Raw genomic sequence first — 12,257 nt, forward strand, 5'->3', positions numbered from 1 at the left:
AGATTTTTTTCACCTCTGACACATCATTGCAAGCCAGGTCATTTGTCCCTAGATGGACAAGAACATCCACGTCCCCTTCCTGCTTTGCTTGCTTAACAATATTAATAATACGTCTTCTATCTCTTCTAGCAGTAGCCCCAGGGAGACATCTCACAAAACCATTTTCTTTAAGCTCCACACTTCTTATGATTGAATCACCCAGCAACAGCTGCTTCCTTTGAGACTTCACTTTATCTTTTTTGTTGCATACATTAGACATAGGAGTCGATGGTTTCTCACCCTCTGTGCTTGAGTCCATATCCATGTTGTCCTTACATTCTGAGAGTGCTGCAAATGAATTATGGAGAACCACCGACTGTGGGACATGTCTTCTATCCACCACTCTAAGTCTTCCAGAACCTACATTAACCCATCTGCCATTTCTGGGGGTCCTCTGTGGCAGTGGCATTGCAGCAGTCCTAGCTGGAGTTTGTTTAACAGATAATTTAAATATTTCAGATTTCAAAAATGCAATTTCCTGCTGCAGTAAGGAGAACTGTCTACAGATCTGACAGCATCCGAATCTCCAAAGAGTGGAACATGAAATAAATGCACAACAATTCCTGCACTGAACCAAGTCTGCCATTTTAAAGAGGAGAAAAAAAAATAAAAAAAATTTTGTAAGTTTAAATCAAACAAATCTTACCTTTTTTTTTTTTTGTATTGTTTCCACCTTCCAGCCTACCTCCTGACTATCTCCTGCAATATCTCTAACCAAGAATGGATTTCATGGGAGGATACCACACTGCTGTCCAAAAAAAACCATTGCTGCACGTTTACAGTTTGGACAAGAGCACTTGAATGTTCTACAGCAGTACTGGCAACATATTCTGTGGACAGATGGAACCAAAGTTGAGCTGTTTGGACGAAACACACAACACTATGTGGGGAGAAAAAGAGGCATAGCACACCAAGATAAAAACCTCATCCCAACTGTGAAGTATGGTGGTGGGGGAATCATGGTTTGGGGCTGCTTTTCTGCGTCAGGGCCTGGACGGATTGCTATCATCGAAGGAAAAATGAATTCCCAAATTTATCAAGACATTTTGCAGGAGAACTTAAGGCCATCTGTCCACCAGCTGAAGCTCAACAGAAGATGGGTGTTGCAACAGGACCACGACCCAAAGCATAGAAGTAAATCAACAACAGAATGGCTTAAACAGAAGAAAATACGCCTTCTGGAGTGGCCCAGTCAGAGTCCTGACCTCAACCCGATTGAAATGCTGTGGCATGACCTCAAGAAAGTGATTCACACCAGACATCCTAAGAATATTGCTGAACTGAAACAGTTCTGTAAAGAGGAATAGTCAAGAATTATTCCTGACCGTTGTGCACGTCTGATCTGCAACTATAGGAAACGTTTTGTTGAAGTTATTGCTGCCAAAGGAGGTTCAACCGGTTATTAAATCCAAGGGTTCACATACTTTTTCCACCTGCACCGTGAATGTTTACATGGTGTGTTCAATAAAAACATGGTAACATTTAATTTTTTGTGTGTTATTAGTTTAAGCAGACTGTGATTGTCTATTGTTGTGACTAAGATGAAGATCAGATGACATTTTATGACCAATTTGTGCAGAAATCCATATCATTCCAAAGGGTTCACATACTTTTTCTTGCAACTGTATGTGTGTATATATATATATATATATATATATATATATAAATATAAATAATGAAGATCCGCAGCACTCCTTAAAAATAAAATGTGCTCTTTATTCACACATATCAAGTGACGCGTCTCTTGCGGATCTTCACTATTTATCTACCGTCCTGAATTGAGGGATTACCGCGGGCACCCTGCATGTTTAAAAGAATCAGAAGGGAGTGCTGCCAGATTTTTTTCTATGGATCTAAATATATATATATATATATATATATATATATATATACACTGCTCAAAAAAATAAAGGGAACACAAAAATAACACATCCTAGATCTGAATTAAATAAATATTCTTCTGAAATACTTTGTTCTTTACATAGTTGAATGTGCTGACAACAAAATCACACAAAAATTAAAAAATGGAAATCTAATTTTTCAACCCATGGAGGTCTGGATTTGGAGTCACACTCAAAATTAAAGTGGAAAAACACACTACAGGCTGATCCAACTTTGATGTAATGTCCTTAAACAAGTCAAAATGAGGCTCAGTAGTGTGTATGGATTCCACGTGCCTGTATGACCTCCCTACAATGCCTGTGCATGCTCCTGATGAGGTGGCGGACGGTCTCCTGAGGGATCTCCTCTCAGACCTGGACTAAAGCATCTGCCAACTCCTGGACAGTCTGTGGTGCAACGTGACATTGGTGGATAGAGCGAGACATGATGTCCCAGATGTGCTCAATTGGATACAGGTCTGGGGAACGGGCGGGACAGTCCATAGCATCAATGCCTTTGTCTTGCAGGAACTGCTGACACACTTCAGCCACATGAGGTCTAGCATTGTCTTGCATTAGGAGGAACCCAGGGCCAACCGCACCAGCATATGGTCTCACAAGGGGTCTGAGGATCTCATCTCGGTACCTAATAGCAGTCAGGCTACCTCTGGCGAGCACATGGAGGGCTGTGCGGCCCTCCAAAGAAATGCCACCCCACACCATTACTGACCCAATGCCAAACCGGTCATGCTGGAGGATGTTGCAGGCAGCAGAACGTTCTCCACGGCGTCTCCAGACTCTGTCACGTCTGTCACATGTGCTCAGTGTGAACCTGCTTTCATCTGTGAAGAGCACAGGGCGCCAGTGGCGAATTTGCCAATCTTGGTGTTCTCTGGCAAATGCCAAACGTCCTGCACGGTGTTGGGCTGTAAGCACAACCCCCACCTGTGGACGTCGGGCCCTCATATCGCCCTCATGGAGTCTGTTTATGACCGTTTGAGCAGACACATGCACATTTGTGGCCTGCTGGAGGTCATTTTACAGGGCTCTGGCAGTGCTCCTCCTGTTCCTCCTTGCACAAAGGCGGAGGTAGCGGTCCTGCTGCTGGGTTGTTGCCCTCCTACGGCCTCCTCCACGTCTCCTGATGTACTGGCCTGTCTCCTGGTAGCGCCTCCATGCTCTGGACACTACGCTGACAGACACAGCAAATCTTCTTGCCACAGCTCGCATTGATGTGCCATCCTGGATAAGCTGCACTACCTGAGCCACTTGTGTGGGTTGTAGACTCCGTCTCATGCTACCACTAGAGTGAAAGCACCGCCAGCATTCAAAAGTGACCAAAACATCAGCCAGGAATCATAGGAACTGAGAAGTGGTCTGTGGTCACCACTTGCAGAACCACTCCTTTATTGGGGGGGTCTTGCTAATTGCCTATTATTCCACCTGTTGTCTATCCCATTTGCACAACAGCATGTGAAATTGATTGTCACTCAGTGTTGCTTCCTAAGTGGACAGTTTGATTTCACAGACGTGTGATTGACTTGGAGTTACATTGTGTTGTTTAAGTGTTCCCTTTATTTTTTTAAACAGTGTATATATATATATATATATATATATATATATACAGTACAGACCAAAAGTTTGGACACACCTTCTCATTCAAAGAGTTTTCTTTATTTTCATGACTATGAAGGCATCAAAACTATGAATTAACACATGTGGAATTATATACATAACAAACAAGTGTCAAACAACTGAAAATATGTCATATTCTAGGTTCTTCAAAGTAGCCACCTTTTGCTTTAATTACTGCTTTGCACACTCTTGGCATTCTCTTGATGAGCTTCAAGAGGTAGTCCCCTGAAATGGTCTTCCAACAGTCTTGAAGGAGTTCCCAGAGATGCTTAGCACTTGTTGGCCCTTTTGCCTTCACTCTGCGGTCCAGCTCACCCCAAACCATCTCGATTGGGTTCAGGTCCGGTGATTGTGGAGCCCAGGTCATCTGGCGCAGCACCCCATCACTCTCCTTCATGGTCAAATAGCCCTTACTTTCAAAGTTTTCCCAATTTTCCGGCTGACTGACTGACCTTCATTTCTTAAAGTAATGATGGCCACTCGTTTTTCTTTACTTAGCTGCTTTTTTCTTGCCATAATACAAATTCTAACAGTCTATTCAGCTGTGTATCCACCTGACTTCTCCTCAACGCAACTGATGGTCCCAACCCCATTTATAAGGCAAGAAATCCCACTTATTAAACCTGACAGGGCACACCTGTGAAGTGAAAACCATTTCAGGGGACTACCTCTTGAAGCTCATCAAGAGAATGCCAAGAGTGTGCAAAGCCGTAATCAAAGCAAAAGGTGGCTACTTTGAAGAACCTAGAATATGACATATTTTCAGTTGTTTCACACTTGTTTGTAATGTATATAATTCCACATGTGTTAAATCATAGTTTTGATGCCTTCAGTTTGAATCTACAATTTTCATAGTTATGAAAATAAAGAAAACTCTTTGAATGAGAAGGTGTGTCCAAACTTTTGGTCTGTACTGTATATACACACAGTTTGTCAAAAAGAATGAAATCATTCTAAATATTCTAATGAACACTGATAAAAAAAATATTAAAAAAATATAGTGCAGAGATATCAAATACCAACATCCATGGATTCTTGGGGGCTTTTATAGACACCATAGGCTTGTATAGGTCATCTCTTGCCCTTCCTAGACAATTTGAAAGCGATTGCCAACTAAGACATGGTCATGGGCATACACAGATTTCATAGGGCCCCATAGCAAAACGTATCACTCCCAGGCAATGCAGAATGCAACAACCTAGATTTCAAATGAATTTTATTTTATTTTTATTAAGGCTACTTTCACACTAGCGTTCGGGGCTCCGCTTGTGAGCTCTGTTTGAAGGGTCCCACAAGCGGCCCCGAACGCATCCGTACTGCCCTAATGCATTCTGAGTGGATGCGGATCCGCTCAGAATGCATCAGTCTGGCAGCGTTCAGCCTCCGCTCCGCTCAGCAAGCGGACACCTGAACGCTGCTTGCAGCGTTCGGGTGTCCGCCTGGCCGTGCGGAGGCAAGCGGATCCGTCCAGATTTACAATGTAAGTCAATTGGGACGGATCCGTTTGAAGTTGACACAGTATGGCTCAATTTTCAAACGGATCCGTCCCCCATTGACTTTCAATGTAAAGTCTGGACGGATCCGTCTGGACTACTTTCAGACTTAGAATTTTTTTCAAACTATAATGCAGACGGATCCGTTCTGAACGGATCCAAACGTCTGCATTATAGGAGCGGATCCGTCTGTGCAGACATCAGACGGACCCGCTCTGAACGCAAGTGTAGCTGGAGAAATGTTAATTATAAACAAACTGTAATGAAAAGTTAGCTCTTCTGTCTTCAAAAATATGGCACTCATTCTGAATAGAGATGGCCTTGCAGTTCGCCCGGCCGTCGTTTCGCGGCGAACTTTGCGTGTTCGTGATTTGCCAAACATGCGAACATATGGAGAAATTGAATGCTCACCACAGGTCCTGTTCAGCAAAGAAGGAGACAGACGAGATGCTGGCAGCGCCAGCAAGTGGATTAAGGTGAATGCATAGTAAAATAGCGCTGGAGGGGTTAAAAAAATAAAATAAATAATTTAACTCACCTTAATCCACTTGCTCGCGCTGCCGGCATCTCTTCTGTATCCTTCTTTGCTGAACAGGACCTGTGGTGAGCATTCATTCCAGGACCTGTTGTGACGTCACTCCGGTGATCAATGATCCATCACATGATCTTTTACCATGGTGATGGGTCATGTGATGAATCATGTGATGCCGTCACCACAGGTCCTGGAATGAATGCTCACCACAGGTCCTGTTCAGCAAAGAAGGAGACAGACGAGATGCCGGCAGCACCAGCAAGTGGATTAAGGTGAGTTAAATTTTAAAAAAATAATAATTTTAACCCCTCCAGCGCTATTTTACTATGCATTCTGTATTCAGAATGCTATTATTTTCCCTTATAACCATGTTATAAGGGAAAATAATACAATCTACAGAACACCGATCCCAAGCCCGAACTTCTGTGAAGAAGTTCGGGTTTGGGTACCAAACATGTGCGATTTTTCTCACGCGAGTGCAAAACGCATTACAATGTTTTGCACTTGCGCGGAAAAATCACAGGTGTTCCCGTAACGCACCCGCACATTTTCCCGCAACGCCCCTGTGAAAGAGGCCTTAGTGTCAGAGACATTATTTGCTGGGCGCAGTTATTTTTTAGGGCATTGTGTGCCAATAATTATTAAAGGGGGCACTGTCTTTGTGGCATTGGTATTTTCAGGAAGACTGTTTCTACAGTATAGTATTGGGTAGCACAGTGAGCACCCTATCGGTGTGTTGAGAAAGTGGGAGCATGATGGAAAAGTAGGAAACTAAGATGTCTTTTTGTCAAACTCAGCAGAGACAAGATGGCCGAAAAAAATCATCATGATGGTCTGGTCCAAATGAAGAAGATAAGGAAAGAGAACGTCTACATCAGAGGAGATGTCACTGGATGTAAGAGCTATGTGGGGTTGTATTACTTTGTATGTTTTGTAGAGCTGTATATAATGTTTTCCAAGTATATCTTTAACAGTAGGGGATGGAAAGAAGGGGCTAGGTTGAGAATTTAGAATGGGGGGGCCTCAGGCAGTAAAAAGGCTAGATGCACTCCTGCCTCTTGCCCCTTTATTTATATGGATGACATATCCTGAGGATAGTTCATCAATATCAGATCGGTGGGGGGGCAACACCCGGCACCCCTACCGATCAGCAGTTTAAAGAGACCGCAGCCCTGCACGCAAACACGGCCTTCTCTTCAATGTTTATCTGCTCGTCATCACAACCACAGTGATCAGCAGGTGTGATTACACCCAAACTGTTTCTTTTACTTCTATGGAATGCCTCCTTTTTATACACTTGAATGGAAGGAGCAGTCCCATAGAAGTGAATTGGATAGCTTAGGTGTAATTACACCTGCTCACCGCTGTGGTTGCAACGGCAAGCAGGTGAGCAATGAATAGAAGGCCGCATTTGCATGGAGTGAGGCCTTCTCTTAAAAAGCTGCTCTGACCCCCGTTGATCTGATATTGATGACCTACCCTGAAGATAGGTCATCGATATAAAAAAGCGGACAACCCCTTTAACACACAGTTTTAAACACTGTTTACAACACATCAGTATGCAGCACCCATCAACATCCTAACCTTTGTACCTTACTCCCAGACTCTCGGCACTAGAGATGAGCTAAGTTGTAAAATATTTGATTTGAATGGTTCGCCAAATTTTTTTAAAAATTTGTTTTGATCCAAATTTGTCACAAAGCGCATTATAAATCAGCTATTTCCCGACCTGCAGGGAGAGTGTGTCAGCAATAAGCTTGTGTTGACATCACTGTTTATTTTCCCTCCTTCTTATCCATCAGAACAACAACCCCCAAAAAAGGATCCTGTCCTTTGAGCATCAGCTTTCACATGGTGAGTATTTGGTCAGTAATTGATCAGTATTGGTAAGGCAAAAAAGAACATGATTCAGTCCAAAACATAGATGATACGTGAAAGGAATAATTGTGTCTTCTGTGTTTTGGACCCACTCCTGCTTTTGCCTTCCAAATCATGATCAAATCCTGATGCAAAATATTGACCGTGTGATAGATGCCTTATAGATGCTCCAAGAACAGGATCCATTGTGCTTTTCATTTTTCATTTTGTTTGACAGATCAGGAGAAGGGTAAAATAAACTGTTATGTCAACAAGGCCAAACAGTGGCACTAGTGGCCCCGTCAGAGTGTGGTGAGGGCGGCAACAGCATGAGGAGTCAACATAGTGGCCCAGTCACAGAGTCTTGAGGGTGGAAACAGCATGAGGAGTCAACATAGTGGCCCAGTCATAGAGTGGGAAGAGTGGCAACAGCATGAGGAGTCAACATAGTGGCCCAGTCACAGAGTGGGGAGCATGGCAACAGCTTTAGGAGTCAATATAGTGGCCCAGTCACAGAGTGCGGAGGTGGGGGGCAACAGCAGTGGCAGAAACAGCACAAGATGGTGGCAGTAGGAGAAGATGGCAGCAGAGGCAGCAGCTGTGTGGCATCAGGTGGGTGGCAGCATCAGAATAGTTGCTGAAGCATGTGGCTAGAAGTAACAGGCCCCGCTGTCTCACGGCCATGCTTACACCCTGTTGGCTCAGCAGCACACTGCCACCCTTAACTCCTGTTGATGATGATGATGAAACTCCCTCTTCACTCGGCTCTCATGTGCAATCGGCTAAATCATCATTCACTACTGTCTGCTTGTCACCTTTGTCACCCTCATGAGTCTGATGGCCAAGTCCATGACCACTTGCAACACCTGCTTCTATGCAACTCTCTACGCTACTTGCACACCTACAAGAGGAAGCAGCGGACCTCACCTTCAAATCTGGGCATACAGAGATTTGGTAGCAGAGCTGGCAGCATACATCACTTGCCTGGCATAAGGAGCAGCAAAGGAAAGAGGCAGGTTCAGGACAGCACAGAGCTTGTTCCTGGGCCATGCAAACTAAGTGTGGTGTTATAGGAACCCACAGACTCCTGGCTGTGGGTGTTTGATGTCAAGTGAGTTGATGTTGAAGACAGAGTCAGCCATTCCAGGACAGCGCTATTGGTTGTCAAAACACAACCACTGGATGATACTGGCAGCTCTGGCCTACTGCCGATGCTGCTGCTACTTCATTTTTGCCACTTCCTGTTCCTTTGGAGTGCTCTGGCACCTCTTTGTTGGACATACTGTATGGTAACAGTAACTGTATATGTAAAATAAGTTATTGAATGTCAACATGGACACCCCAATAACATTTATATTACACAGGTTATTCACCCCAATATTAGAATCAAGACCTAATGGAATTGCTTATTTATGAAATAAGGTGGACACCCCAATAACAGTTATATTACACAAGTTATTCACCCCAATATGATAATCAAGGCCTAATGAAATGGCTTATTTATAAAATTAGGCGAATACCCCATTAACAGTTATATTACACATGTTATTTATCCTAATATGAGAATCAAGGCCTAATGGAATTGCTTATCTGTTGAACAGGGTAGACACCCCAATAACAGATATATTACACAGGTTATTCACCCCAATATCAAGGAGTAAAAAAATTGCTTATCAATGAAACAAGATGGGCACCCCAATAACAGTTATATTAGACAGTTTATTCACCTGAATTTAAGAATCAATGCGCAATAGAATTGCTTACCTATTAAACAAGGTGAACACCCCAATAACAGTTATATTACACAGGTTATTCACCCCAATTTGAGAATAAAGGCATAATAGAATTGCTTATCTATTAAATAAGGTGGGCACCCCAATTACAGTTATATTACACAGGTTCTTCACCCCAATTTGAGAATCAATGCGTAATACAACTGGCTATCTATGAAACAAGGTGGTCACGCCAATAACAGTTATATTACACAGGTTATTCACCCCAATTTGAGAATCAAGGCATATTAGAATTGCTTATCTATTAAACAAGGTGGGCACCCCAATTACAGTTATATTACACAGGTTCTTCTCTCCAATTTGAGAATCAAGGTGTAATAAAATTGCTTATCTATTAAACAAGGTGGACACTGTTCAGTTTAGATAGCTCTGTGCCCTACATGGGGTATTGATGCAAACTGCACTGTCTTCTATGGATCCTTTCAGCTTACAGAGCCTGCACTATGCCTGAAGTCTCTCTAGGCTCTCCCTATGCTCTCCCTACAGTGTCTGAAAACTCTCCCTACAATCTCACCACACTGTCCCTGCAGTCTCCCTATCCCAGATTATACTATTAAAATCTTTGCAAAATACTATCCCTACCACTTGTCACAGAGCCACTGAAGAAGGCTATAGAAGGGTCAAAGGTGGAGACCCAGAAAGAGACGAGTGAACTGAAGGGTCTACTGCCTTATCTCCCGGAGAAGAGTAAATGTTCCAGAAAGACACCAAAGACTACAGTAGACACAGACAAAGCGCTTAAAGGGACCCTGGGTGGTACCCCCACAGGGTGTCCAAAAGATAATGGGGGTACTCCTACGTCTGTAGCAACAGAGCAGAGCAAGGAGCAGCTGGAACAGGAGGCCAAAGAACGGGGAGCTTCCAACAAGCTGGTGCAAAAATCTGAGAAGAAACAGAAGAAGTTTGACCGGCTCCTGGCTGAAAAGAAATACATCTCGGCCCGATATGCTTAAAAACGTGACCGAGCGGAGTCTGATGCTCGGGAAAAGGAGACCAAGGACCTCTCTCTGGCTAGGGTCCTTGTAGAGGCGCTTGAGGCTCGAGATGAATTGGTGAGACTGAACAAGCAACTTAGAGCAGAGATAGAGGATCTTGTGAGCTCAAAGGATGAAGGCGGGAAAAACGTCTGTGAGTTGGAAACGTCTAAGCGTGCTCTCGAGCAGCAGGTCGAAGAAATGAGGACTAAGCTTGAAGAGTGAGAGGCAAGAGATTCTCGAGATGACAGGTTGGCTCAATCAAAGAAAAATGAGAAACCTAAAGAGGAGAGTCCTCTGTAAGATGCCAAGAAGTCTCAGCCAGAGCTTGTTAAGAAGGGCTGGAGAAGGTGGAATTTGTTTCAGCTGAACCCGTTGATGGGGCTGATGTGGATGCAGATGCCAAGAGACTCATGGCAGTGGGTAGCCAGGACCTGGTCCTGAAAGACATTCCCTCCACCTACAAGGCCTTCCACATAGCCAGCAGCCTGCTGTGGAGGAAGTACGAGGAGATGGATGACCAGTATGTAGATCCTGTTTCCTACTGTGGGATGAATCCTGCACAAAGGGAGAGCAATGTCCCGGCTGACCCTCTGGAGGGAATGCCAGAAGACAAGGAGTCTGTTAAAGACCCCGGTGTTCCCCATACCTCCAACCTTGATAAGAAGGAAAAGAAGAAGTTAAGGGCAGGTATATAATACCCTGTCCGAGAAGGATGAGAAAGCTCACAAAGTGAGTGGAGACAACAAAGAGACAACAGCTGAAAGAGCTAAGGCAGATGACTTGGAGTGGGACAAATCCTCAGATGTTGCAGAGATCAAAGAAATGGCTGAAGGATAATGTGCCAAAGTGGAAAAAGTCACTGAGGAAACAGAAGACTCTGAAACTGTCGCCAAAGCTGAGGAAACCACTGCTGAAGTAAAAGTGGTTGATGAACTTGAAAGTGGAACTTATGATCGTTGCAGAGCTAGCAAGTCTAGAAGCAGAAATGCTGAAAAAACTAGAAAAAAGGAATGGTGACAAAGTGGAGGTTCCTGGAAGGGCATGGGCGAGAGCCAAAGAAACAAAGAGAGCGAGACCAGAGAGTAAAACAAAAGTGTCGGGCCATTAGATGTGCACTCGAGTCCCTTAGATATTTTCTACTAGGTAGAAAGCCAGTATTGGTGACAAACCAATGGGCCTGGGCAGGGCAGAATAATGGTAAAAAGGTGATACTGACCACATATTCCAAGGGGAACATTGAGCCAGAAGGTTATAGGATAAGGTGAATGCCCTGTCGCGAGCATCCGGTGGGTGCAAGTGTTTACCCCCACAGGTTTGAACAAAGGGGGGGGGGTATGTGGTGATGTGAACGCTAAAGTTAATAAGGATCCCGGAAGAGGGGTATATCTTATCCAGGTTCCTCAACTGGGTGAGATAAGTAAAGTTCCAGAGTGGTACAGGTTTCAGCAAGGCATAGTTGCTGAAACTATTTTGTTTAGTATTTAAGGGCTGGATTTTACTTGGATTGGGAGCTAGGTTGGTAGAGGGAGCTGCCAATCCACCCCTCCCATTCCAGGGCAGGTTTTCCCTAGCATGAGGGATCCCCAGGTGTAATCACCTGGGATAATTACTGGGGAGTAAAAAAAACTATCTCAGACTGTCAGTCGAGGTTGTGGCTGCAAACAGAGGCCGGGTGAGGCTCTGGGAGTGTGGTTCCAGCCAGGCTAGGCTGAGAAACCACAAGGCTTGGACATAGCCTAGACTGACCATGTTACAGCCTGTGGGGCTGGTATACACTTAGCTGAGAATGCCAGACCTGACATTGTGTCTGAACAGCACTCTATAGGTGAGTCAGGGATTATACCATATGTATAGTTAGAGCCCAGCCAGGCAGGTGTTTGTTTTGTATTATGTTTGTTTTGCTAAGGTGCCAAATAAAAACAATGTTTGGACCTTAAACTTGGTGTCTGGCGAAGATACTGGTGTGAATGACCCCTGGAGAAGAGCTAATCCCCACACTGCTTACACAAAATACTAATTGAGGGGTGTGATATGCCTGCGATATACATGCT

The 12,257-nt window shown here is 44.1% G+C and overlaps 1 long non-coding RNA gene across 1 annotated transcript; it reads left to right on the forward strand.

Moving 5' to 3' along the window:
• Positions 1 to 455: 455 nt before the first annotated feature.
• On the forward strand, positions 456 to 9,655 carry LOC120984612. The gene is made up of 3 exons (XR_005775272.1): positions 456 to 467; positions 8,032 to 8,036; positions 9,535 to 9,655. It is a non-coding gene; the product is annotated as an uncharacterized LOC120984612 (long non-coding RNA).
• Positions 9,656 to 12,257: the final 2,602 nt, after the last annotated feature.

This window comes from Bufo bufo, unplaced genomic scaffold (assembly GCF_905171765.1).
Source record: "Bufo bufo unplaced genomic scaffold, aBufBuf1.1, whole genome shotgun sequence".
In the NCBI taxonomy this organism is placed as follows: Eukaryota; Metazoa; Chordata; class Amphibia; order Anura; family Bufonidae; genus Bufo; species Bufo bufo.